This window comes from Mus musculus, chromosome 3, assembly GCF_000001635.26.
Source record: "Mus musculus strain C57BL/6J chromosome 3, GRCm38.p6 C57BL/6J".
Lineage (NCBI taxonomy): Eukaryota > Metazoa > Chordata > Mammalia > Rodentia > Muridae > Mus > Mus musculus.
This window is the reverse complement of record NC_000069.6, coordinates 26,443,502-26,454,714: the sequence shown is the minus strand read 5'-3', so window position 1 is coordinate 26,454,714 and position 11,213 is coordinate 26,443,502. Positions and strand designations below refer to the sequence as shown.

The following is an 11,213-nucleotide window of genomic DNA, read 5'->3' as shown; positions in this document are numbered from 1 at the left end:
ATAGAGAGACTCTAGATCAATCTATATCTATATCTATATCTATATCTATATCTATATCTATATCTATATCTATATCTATATCTATATCTATATCTATATCTATATCTATATCTATATCTATATCTATATCTATATCTATATCTATATCTATATCATCTATATCTATCTATCTCTATCTCTATCTCTATCTCTATCTCTATCTCTATCTCTATCTCTATCTCTATATCTATCTCTATCTCTATCTCTATCTCTATATCTCTATCTATCTATCTATCTATCTATCTATCTATCTATCTATCTATCTATTTATCTATCTACCTATATTTCACAAAACAAACAAATTAAACAAAAGATAAAGAACATCTCATGGTGATAGTTCTACCATGTCCTACAGTGTATCTGTCTATCCACACATCTTCATGAATATATATATATAAAATATATATACATATAAAAAATATATATATATATATAAAATCGGTGACTGAAAATATAAAAAGTGAAATAGTATTTCCTGACTTGAAGACTTTGTTTTAATGTGATTGGTTTTAATAAAATATAAATATTAAATGATGTTTCAATAAAAACTCAACTTTGTTTCTTGTCCTTTTTATTCTTTCCTTCAGTTGGCTCACAGCATTTTCAGTATGTTATTAAATTAAATGTTTCTCAAGTGCCATGGTGTGTAATAATACATTTCTCCCTTTTCCAATAACGTTATCAATTGATTGTGAGGTCAAGCTGTAGAGTTGACATGTAACTTGACCTCCTACAAATCTCAAGAATGCCACATTCATTCCTGATGACAAATGGACCCCTGTGAGGCTGACCGTGTGTCTGAAGTCACCACTTTTACCTCTGGCCTGGTGCCTACCTGCATGGTAATTAGTTAATGCACTGTATTTCTGATTCAGTCAGTTGTTACCCATAGCAGAGTCTTCACCATGTTTTAATTGGCCATTTTGTTTGTTTGCTTGCTTTGTGTGTGTTAATAACTAGCAAAAACAAAAGCTACCATATCCCCACGGTAACCATTATTAGCTCAATTTTGGCCAGTAATGATCTCAATTTGTCATTTTATCCTGGCCTGGCTTCAGGAATCTAGCTTTGCCTGTATATTTTTGCAAATTTCCACGAACTATTTTTTTATAAGAAGATTAAAAAAAAAAAAAAACCTAACACCCACAGTGATAATGCAATAGTGCTTCATGTATCCATAAACATAAGCAATAAATCTAATTTATGTCCCTATGATGATTACAAAAGTGATGTGGACTATATTCTTTTGTTTATGATGTATATTTCTTTTTTCTTTGATTTTTTTTTTAACTTTTGTTGATTGTCAGTTTCATGTCATGCACCCCAGTCCCATTCATCTCCCATTTTAGTCTCCTCACATCTGCCCATGTCACCTTTGCAACCTCCCCACCACAAAACACAAAACAAACAAACAAATTAAACAAAAAAATAAAAATAAAAAACATCTCATGGTGAAAGTTCTACCATGTCCCACAGTGATCTGTCTATCCACACATCTTCACTTGCAAATGTTCCTTGCTATGAGTCATTGGTCTGGTTTGAGGTCTCTGGCTTCTGTGACACCATCAATATTGGATCCTCACTGGGACTGCTCCCAGTTGTCCCATTGTTGCCCTGTGTCATGGAGATCCTATAGTTTTGGACTAGCAGGACTGGACACTCCACTGGTCACAACCATTCACAGATAAAGATTTCGGGGTGAGCCAACTCAGAACCTTGGGTCTGGGTCTGAGTGGTGGCTGAGCTGGTCAGCCTGGGGCACAGCTCTCCCTTATCTTCACCATCACAGCAAGCTTTCCAGCACTGCTCCAGCTTGGCCACTCAGTGACACCATCAAAAAGAGGCAGGTTAGCTACCCTGATTTCATGTCCTAGAGCTAGGTCACCTGCACATACTCAGAGCTTGCCCAGACAATATGCCAGGCTTACTCTCCCAAGTGCTGCTGACTGCACAGGTCTGGTCTGGGACAGCTCTTCCTCTCTCATACCCTCTGGGTAGCTTACCTGTGCCTTCACCATCAGGGCCAGCGCCACTGTGATGCCCAATCATGGTGCAGGGTCCTCTCTACCAACTGCTACAGCCAGTGAGCCTCATCACATGGGGCCAGCTCTCTCAACTGCTACAGGTGTTAATGGGTGAGGAGGGGGAATGGCATGACCCCCCTGCCCCCAAGCCACCTCATGGCAGCTCTCCCATGCTCTCATCCTTGGGCTTGGCTCACCTGGGCCCTTACCACCAGGATCATCTCTTCTGTACTTTACAGGTGAGATGCAAGGCATGCTCTCTAGACTGCTATAGATGGTGAGAGATATGGCCAGTCACAACCAATGAGGGGTGGGGCCTGTTCCAAATAGCCCCTGGTCATCCACATGGTTTCTAGTTATAATATGAACCATAGACATAGAAAGTGATGTCTACTGCTGAATATGGACAGACACAGAAATGGCCTTCAGCTGCAGCTTGGTCTGGGACTTCACTATGGACCCAGGTGTCAAGGCTGGACATTCACAACAAGCTATTCCTTCCCACCCTCCAGTCTCCCATCCCATTTCTCTTCATTATGTTCAAGCTGCTCCACTTCTCTTTCTCTTCCATCTGTCTACCACACACTAGTACATTGTGGTGGTTCCTGCTGCAGTCTGACCATGCTGGTAGGCTGCTGGGTGACATTCTCTAGCAAGCAGTATCTGTGGTCTACCTGTGACAAGTGCTGGAGGGCTGGTCTGTGGGTGACAAGGCGGTCTGCAGGTCTCTGTCTTCCTCTTCTCTCAATACCAGGATTTGATTTGATTTATTTTGAGTTTTATGTGTCCTAGGCATAAAACAGCTTTGGCCACCAAGCCAGGCATCAAGCTGGGATGAACAAGGGATTGCCAACTGCTTGGCTCCTGACTGATATAGGAATAGTACTACCAACAGGATGTCTCTTAACCCTTTTCCAGGGGGTACCTTTTCCTTTTCTAAGATTTGTGTCTGTGGTGTGTGTGTGGTGTGTGTGTGTGTGTGTGTGTGTGTGTGTGTATGTATCCATGTATATGTGTGTATATGCCCCTGTGTGTGTATATGTGTATGTGAAATTTCATAAAACTTCCTTAATTTACATAGCTGAAATCCATAAGATCAAGTTGATCTTGGATTGCAAAATTCCTGGGAGCATTTTTCACCCTAAAGCGGTAAGTTTGCATAGTGTTAACTGTGTCATAATAGGAAGCAAGGATTTGATCTTTAGTACTGTAGTAGTTTGAACCTCATTCGGTGAACAGTGAAATAGCTGATTGTTTCACCCTCATTAGAAGTGCAGAGTGGTAAAACTTAACCCACTAACAATGTGAAAAGACAAGGAAACTTTTCTCGCTTGCCTTGGTTTTTAACTGAAAAAGAACTTAGAGCATCCGTCAGTAAGGACCGATACTGTGTATGCGTGAAGTGAGATCCAAGGTCTCCTCCTAGTCACATGCTTAGAAAATCAGGGATCAAAAGATGCTGCTGCACAAGCATCATAGGTGCCAGGATCACGGCTCACAGCACAATTATAAACGAGGCATCTGGTCTTCCTCTTGAAACCCCTTAGAACTGACCCCTATAGAAGATTATAAAGACATGAACTGTTCTCACCACTACAATTTGGCCTCAAAGAGGTTCTATTAGTAGAAGAAAGAAGAAAATGAAATAAGCAGCAGATTGCCTAGGAAAAAGGGACACAATGCCCATATTCCCACATAGATTTTGTGCTTAAATATACAAACAACAAAATCCTCATTCTAGCTCCAAGTGAATTCCTAGTCTCAGAAGGCAGAGGTCAATGAAAAGAATCAATTCAATTTCCTTTTGCTAGCAATGGATAATAAGAAATACATCTTTAAAACACTGTATTATAGTTTCCCTTAAAGGATGCATTCAAGTTAGCACATGGTGGCTCTCGAACTTCCTATACTACAACCCATCCATATGGTTCCTTGTGTTTTGGTGACCCCACCACAACCATAAAATTATTTTTGGTGCTGCTTCATAACTACAACTTTGCTACTGTTACGAGTTATAACAGAAATAACTGCCCCTTCCGCTCGACTCGTGACTCGAGCCCCGGGCTACCTTGCCAGCAGAGTCTTGCCCAACACCCGCAAGGGTCCACACGGGACTCCCCACGGGACCCTAAGACCTCTGGTGAGTGGATCACAGTGCCTGCCCCAATCCAATCGCGCGGAACTCGAGACTGCGGTACATAGGGAAGCAGGCTACCCGGGCCTGATCTGGGGCACAAGTCCCTTCCGCTCGACTCGAGACTCGAGCCCCGGGCTACCTTGCCAGCAGAGTCTTGCCCAACACCCGCAAGGGTCCACACGGGACTCCCCACGGGACCCTAAGACCTCTGGTGAGTGGATCACAGTGCCTGCCCCAATCCAATCGCGTGGAACTTGAGACTGCGGTACATAGGGAAGCAGGCTACCCGGGCCTGATCTGGGGCACAAGTCCCTTCCGCTCGACTCCAGACTCGAGCCCCGGGCTACCTTGACAGCAGAGTCTTGCCCAACACCCGCAAGGGCCCACACGGGACTCCCCACGGAACCCTAAGACCTCTGGTGAGTGGAACACAGCGCCTACCCCAATCCAATCGCGTGGAACTTGAGACTGCGGTACATAGGGAAGCAGGCTACCCGGGCTTGATCTGGGGCACAAACCCCTTCCACTCCACTCGAGCCCCGGCTACCTTGCCAGCTGAGTCGCCTGACACCCGCAAGGGCCCACACAGGATTCCACACGTGATCCTAAGACCTCTAGTGAGTGGAACACAACTTCTGCCAGGAGTCTGGTTCGAACACCAGATATCTGGGTACCTGCCTTGCAAGAAGAGAGCTTGCCTGCAGAGAATACTCTGCCCACTGAAACTAAGGAGAGTGCTACCCTCCAGGTCTGCTCATAGAGGCTAACAGAGTCACCTGAAGAACAAGCTCTTAACAGTGACAACTAAAACAGCTAGCTTCAGAGATTACCAGATGGCGAAAGGCAAACGTAAGAATCCTACTAACAGAAATCAAGACCACTCACCATCATCAGAACGCAGCACTCCCACCCCACCTAGTCCTGGGCACCCCAACACAACCGAAAATCTAGACCCAGATTTAAAAACATTTCTCATGATGATGATAGAGGACATCAAGAAGGACTTTCATAAGTCACTTAAAGATTTACAGGAGAGCACTGCTAAAGAGTTACAGGCTCTTAAAGAAAAGCAGGAAAACACAGCCAAACAGGTGATGGAAATGAACAAAACCATACTAGAACTAAAAGGGGAAGTAGACACAATAAAGAAAACCCAAAGCGAGGCAACGCTGGAGATAGAAACCCTAGGAAAGAGATCTGGAACCATAGATGCGAGCATCAGCAACAGAATACAAGAAATGGAAGAGAGAATCTCAGGTGCAGAAGATTCCATAGAGAACATCGACACAACAGTCAAAGAAAATACAAAATGCAAAAGGATCCTAACTCAAAACATCCAGGTAATCCAGGACACAATGAGAAGACCAAACCTACGGATAATAGGAATTGATGAGAATGAAGATTTTCAACTTAAAGGGTCAGCTAATATCTTCAACAAAATAATAGAAGAAAACTTCCCAAACATAAAAAAAGAGATGCCCATGATCATACAAGAAGCATACAGAACTCCAAATAGACTGGACCAGAAAAGAAATTCCTCCCGACACATAATAATCAGAACAACAAATGCACTAAATAAAGATAGAATATTAAAAGCAGTAAGGGAGAAAGGTCAAGTAACATATAAAGGAAGGCCTATCAGAATTACACCAGACTTTTCACCAGAGACTATGAAAGCCAGAAGAGCCTGGACAGATGTTATACAGACACTAAGAGAACACAAATGCCAGCCCAGGCTACTATACCCGGCCAAACTCTCAATTACCATAGATGGAGAAACCAAAGTATTCCACGACAAAACCAAGTTCACACAATATCTTTCCACGAATCCAGCCCTTCAAAGGATAATAACAGAAAAGAAGCAATACAAGGACGGAAATCACGCCCTAGAACAACCAAGAAAGTAATCATTCAACAAACCAAAAAGAAGACAGCCACAAGAACAGAATGCCAACTCTAACAACAAAAATAAAAGGGAGCAACAATTACTTTTCCTTAATATCTCTTAATATCAATGGACTCAATTCCCCAATAAAAAGACATAGACTAACAGACTGGCTACACAAACAGGACCCAACATTCTGCTGCTTACAGGAAACCCATCTCAGGGAAAAAGACAGACACTACCTCAGAGTGAAAGGCTGGAAAACAATTTTCCAAGCAAATGGACTGAAGAAACAAGCTGGAGTAGCCATTTTAATATCGGATAAAATCGACTTCCAACCCAAAGTTATCAAAAAAGACAAGGAGGGACACTTCATACTCATCAAAGGTAAAATCCTCCAAGAGGAACTCTCAATTCTGAATATCTACGCACCAAATGCAAGGGCAGCCACATTCATTAGAGACACTTTAGTAAAGCTCAAAGCATACATTGCACCTCACACAATAATAGTGGGAGACTTCAACACACCACTTTCTTCAAAGGACAGATCATGGAAACAGAAACTAAACAGGGACACAGTGAAACTAACAGAAGTTATGAAACAAATGGACCTGACAGATATCTACAGAACATTTTATCTTAAAACAAAAGGATATACCTTCTTCTCAGCACCTCACGGGACCTTCTCCAAAATTGACCATATAATTGGTCACAAAACAGGCCTCAATAGATACAAAAATATTGAAATTGTCCCATGTATCCTATCAGACCACCATGGCCTAAGACTGATCTTCAATAACAACATAAATAATGGAAAGCCAACATTCACGTGGAAACTGAATAACACTCTTCTCAATGATACCTTGGTCAAGGAAGGAATAAAGAAAGAAATTAAAGACTTTTTAGAGTTTAATGAAAATGAAGCCACAACGTACCCAAACCTATGGGACACAATGAAAGCATTTCTAAGAGGGAAACTCATAGCTCTGAGTGCCTCCAAGAAGAAACGGGAGACAGCACATACTAGCAGCTTGACAACACATCTAAAAGCCCTAGAAAAAAAGGAAGCAAATTCACCCAAGAGGAGTAGACGGCAGGAAATAATCAAACTCAGGGGTGAAATCAACCAAGTGGAAACAAGAAGAACTATTCAAAGAATTAACCAAACGAGGAGTTGGTTCTTTGAGAAAATCAACAAGATAGATAAACCCTTAGCTAGACTCACTAAAGGGCACAGGGACAAAATCCTAATTAACAAAATCAGAAATGAAAAGGGAGACATAACAACAGATCCTGAAGAAATCCAAAACACCATCAGATCCTTCTACAAAAGGCTATACTCAACAAAACTGGAAAACCTGGACGAAATGGACAAATTTCTGGACAGATACCAGGTACCAAAGTTGAATCAGGATCAAGTTGACCATCTAAACAGTCCCATATCACCTAAAGAAATAGAAGCAGTTATTAATAGTCTCCCAACCAAAAAAAGCCCAGGACCAGATGGGTTTAGTGCAGAGTTCTATCAGACCTTCAAAGAAGATCTAATTCCAATTCTGCACAAACTATTTCACAAAATAGAAGTAGAAGGTACTCTACCCCAACTCATTTTATGAAGCCACTATTACTCTGATACCTAAACCACAGAAAGATCCAACAAAGATAGAGAACTTCAGACCAATTTCTCTTATGAATATCGATGCAAAAATCCTCAATAAAATTCTCGCTAACCGAATCCAAGAACACATTAAAGCAATCATCCATCCTGACCAAGTAGGTTTTATTCCAGGGATGCAGGGATGGTTTAATATACGAAAATCCATCAATGTAATCCATTATATAAACAAACTCAAAGACAAAAACCACATGATCATCTCGTTAGATGCAGAAAAAGCATTTGACAAGATCCAACACCCATTCATGATAAAAGTTTTGGAAAGATCAGGAATTCAAGGCCCATACCTAAACATGATAAAAGCAATCTACAGCAAACCAGTAGCCAACATCAAAGTAAATGGAGAGAAGCTGGAAGCAATCCCACTAAAATCAGGGACTAGACAAGGCTGCCCACTTTCTCCCTACCTTTTCAACATAGTACTTGAAGTATTAGCCAGAGCAATTCGACAACAAAAGGAGATCAAGGGGATACAAATTGGAAAAGAGGAAGTCAAAATATCACTTTTTGCAGATGATATGATAGTATATATAAGTGACCCTAAAAATTCTACCAGAGAACTCCTAAACCTGATAAACAGCTTCGGTGAAGTAGCTGGATATAAAATAAACTCAAACAAGTCAATGGCCTTTCTCTATACAAAGAATAAACAGGCTGAGAAAGAAATTAGGGAAACAACACCCTTCTCAATAGTCACAAATAATATAAAATATCTTGGCGTGACTCTAACTAAGGAGGTGAAAGATCTGTATGATAAAAACTTCAAATCTCTGAAGAAAGAAATTAAAGAAGATCTCAGAAGATGGAAAGATCTCCCATGCTCATGGATTGGCAGGATCAACATTGTAAAAATGGCTATCTTGCCAAAAGCAATCTACAGATTCAATGCAATCCCCATCAAAATTCCAACTCAATTCTTCAACGAATTGGAAGGAGCAATTTGCAAATTTGTCTGGAATAACAAAAAACCTAGGATAGCAAAAAGTCTTCTCAAGGATAAAAGAACTTCTGGCGGAATCACCATGCCAGACCTAAAGCTTTACTACAGAGCAATTGTGATAAAAACTGCATGGTACTGGTATAGAGACAGACAAGTAGACCAATGGAATAGAATTGAAGATCCAGAAATGAACCCACACACCTATGGTCACTTGATCTTCGACAAGGGAGCTAAAACCATCCAGTGGAAGAAAGACAGCATTTTCAACAATTGGTGCTGGCACAACTGGTTGTTATCGTGTAGAAGAATGCGAATCGATCCATACTTATCTCCTTGTACTAAGGTCAAATCTAAGTGGATCAAGGAACTTCACATAAAACCAGAGACACTGAAACTTATAGAGGAGAAAGTGGGGAAAAGCCTTGAAGATATGGGCACAGGGGAAAAATTCCTGAACAGAACAGCAATGGCTTGTGCTGTAAGATCGAGAATCGACAAATGGGACCTAATGAAACTCCAAAGTTTCTGCAAGGCAAAAGACACCGTCAATAAGACAAAAAGACCACCAACAGATTGGGAAAGGATCTTTACCTATCCTAAATCAGATAGGGGACTAATATCCAACATATATAAAGAACTCAAGAAGGTGGACTTCAGAAAATCAAATAACCCCATTAAAAAATGGGGCTCAGAACTGAACAAAGAATTCTCACCTGAGGAATACCGAATGGCAGAGAAGCACTTGAAAAAATGTTCAACATCCTTAATCATCAGGGAAATGCAAATCAAAACAACCCTGAGATTCCACCTCACACCAGTCAGAATGGCTAAGATCAAAAATTCAGGTGACAGCAGATGCTGGCGAGGATGTGGAGAAAGAGGAACACTCCTCCATTGTTGGTGGGAGTGCAGGCTTGTACAACCACTCTGGAAATCAGTCTGGCGGTTCCTCAGAAAACTGGACATAGTACTACCGGAGGATCCAGCAATACCTCTCCTGGGCATATATCCAGAAATTGCCCCAACAGGTAAGAAGGACACATGCTCCACTATGTTCATAGCAGCCTTATTTATAATAGCCAGAAGCTGGAAAGAACCTAGATGCCCCTCAACAGAGGAATGGATACAGAAAATGTGGTACATCTACACAATGGAGTACTACTCAGCTATTAAAAAGAATGAATTTATGAAATTCCTAGCCAAATGGATGGACCTGGAGGGCATCATCCTGAGTGAGGTAACACATTCACAAAGAAACTCACACAATATGTATTCACTGATAAGTGGATATTAGCCCCAAACCTAGGATACCCAAGATATAAGATATAATTTGCTAAACACATGAAACTCAAGGAGAATGAAGACTGAAGTGTGGACACTATGCCCCTCCTTAGATTTGGGAACAAAACACCCATGGAAGGAGTTACAGAGACGGAGTTTGGAGCTGAGATGAAAGGATGGACCATGTAGAGACTGCCATAGCCAGGGATCCACCCCATAATCAGCATCCAAACGCTGACACCATTGCATACACTAGCAAGATTTTATTGAAAGGACGCAGATGTAGCTGTCTCTTGTGAGACTATGCCGGGGCCCAGCAAACACAGAAGTGGATGCTCACAGTCAGCTAATGGATGGATCATAGGGCTCCCAATGGAGGAGCTAGAGAAAGTAGCCAAGGAGCTAAAGGGATCTGCAACCCTATAGGTGGAACAACATTATGAGCTAACCAGTACCCCGGAGCTCTTGACTCTAGCTGCATATATATCAAAAGATGGCCTAGTCGGCCATCACTGGAAAGAGAGGCCCATTGGACTTGCAAACTTTATATGCCCCAGTACAGGGGAATACCAGGGCCAAAAAGGGGGAGTGGGTGGGCAGGGGAGTTGGGGTGGGTGGATATGGGGGACTTTTGGTATAGCATTGGAAATGTAAATGAGTTAAATACCTAATAAAAAATGGAAAAAAAAAAGAAATAACTGATATAGAGATAGTCTTAGATAACCCCAGTGAAACATTGGTTCAACTTCCATAGGGATCCCAATCCACAGGTTGAAAAACACTCTTGTATTTAAATATGTATAATATCTGTCCTAATTAACATAAGCTCTCATCATTGCAAAGCCTAGAATCAATCGAAGAGAGTTTCTTTTATCACCTTGGCTTGGGAATATGTCTGTGAGTTGTTTTTCTGATTGTCTCAATTGATATGGGAGTGTCAAGTTCACTGTAGGTGTCACCATTGTCAGTGAGTTAGTCCTGGACTGTACAAAAGATATTCAGAGAGAAAGAGAGGAGAGAGAGAGAGAGAGAGAGAGAGAGAGAGAGAGAGAGAGAGAGAGGAAGCAAGGTTGCAAGTAGTACTTCTTCATTGGGTTGTTTCAAGAGCCTGCCTAGAGTTCCTGCCTAACTTCCATCATTGACTGAGTAGGACTAAGAAGCGTTTGTCCAATAAGCACTTTGTTTCTCCTCAGTTGTTTTTAGTTAGGGCATTTTTATCACAGTGACAGAAT

General features: G+C 41.5%; 1 non-coding gene across 1 annotated transcript; it reads right to left on the bottom strand.

Moving 5' to 3' along the window:
* Nucleotides 1-2,842: 2,842 nt before the first annotated feature.
* On the bottom strand, nt 2,843-2,986 carry LOC115489830. Its single transcript, XR_003954782.1, has one exon. It is a non-coding gene; the product is annotated as a small nucleolar RNA SNORA48 (small nucleolar RNA).
* Between the last annotated feature and the right edge of the window lie 8,227 nt (nt 2,987-11,213).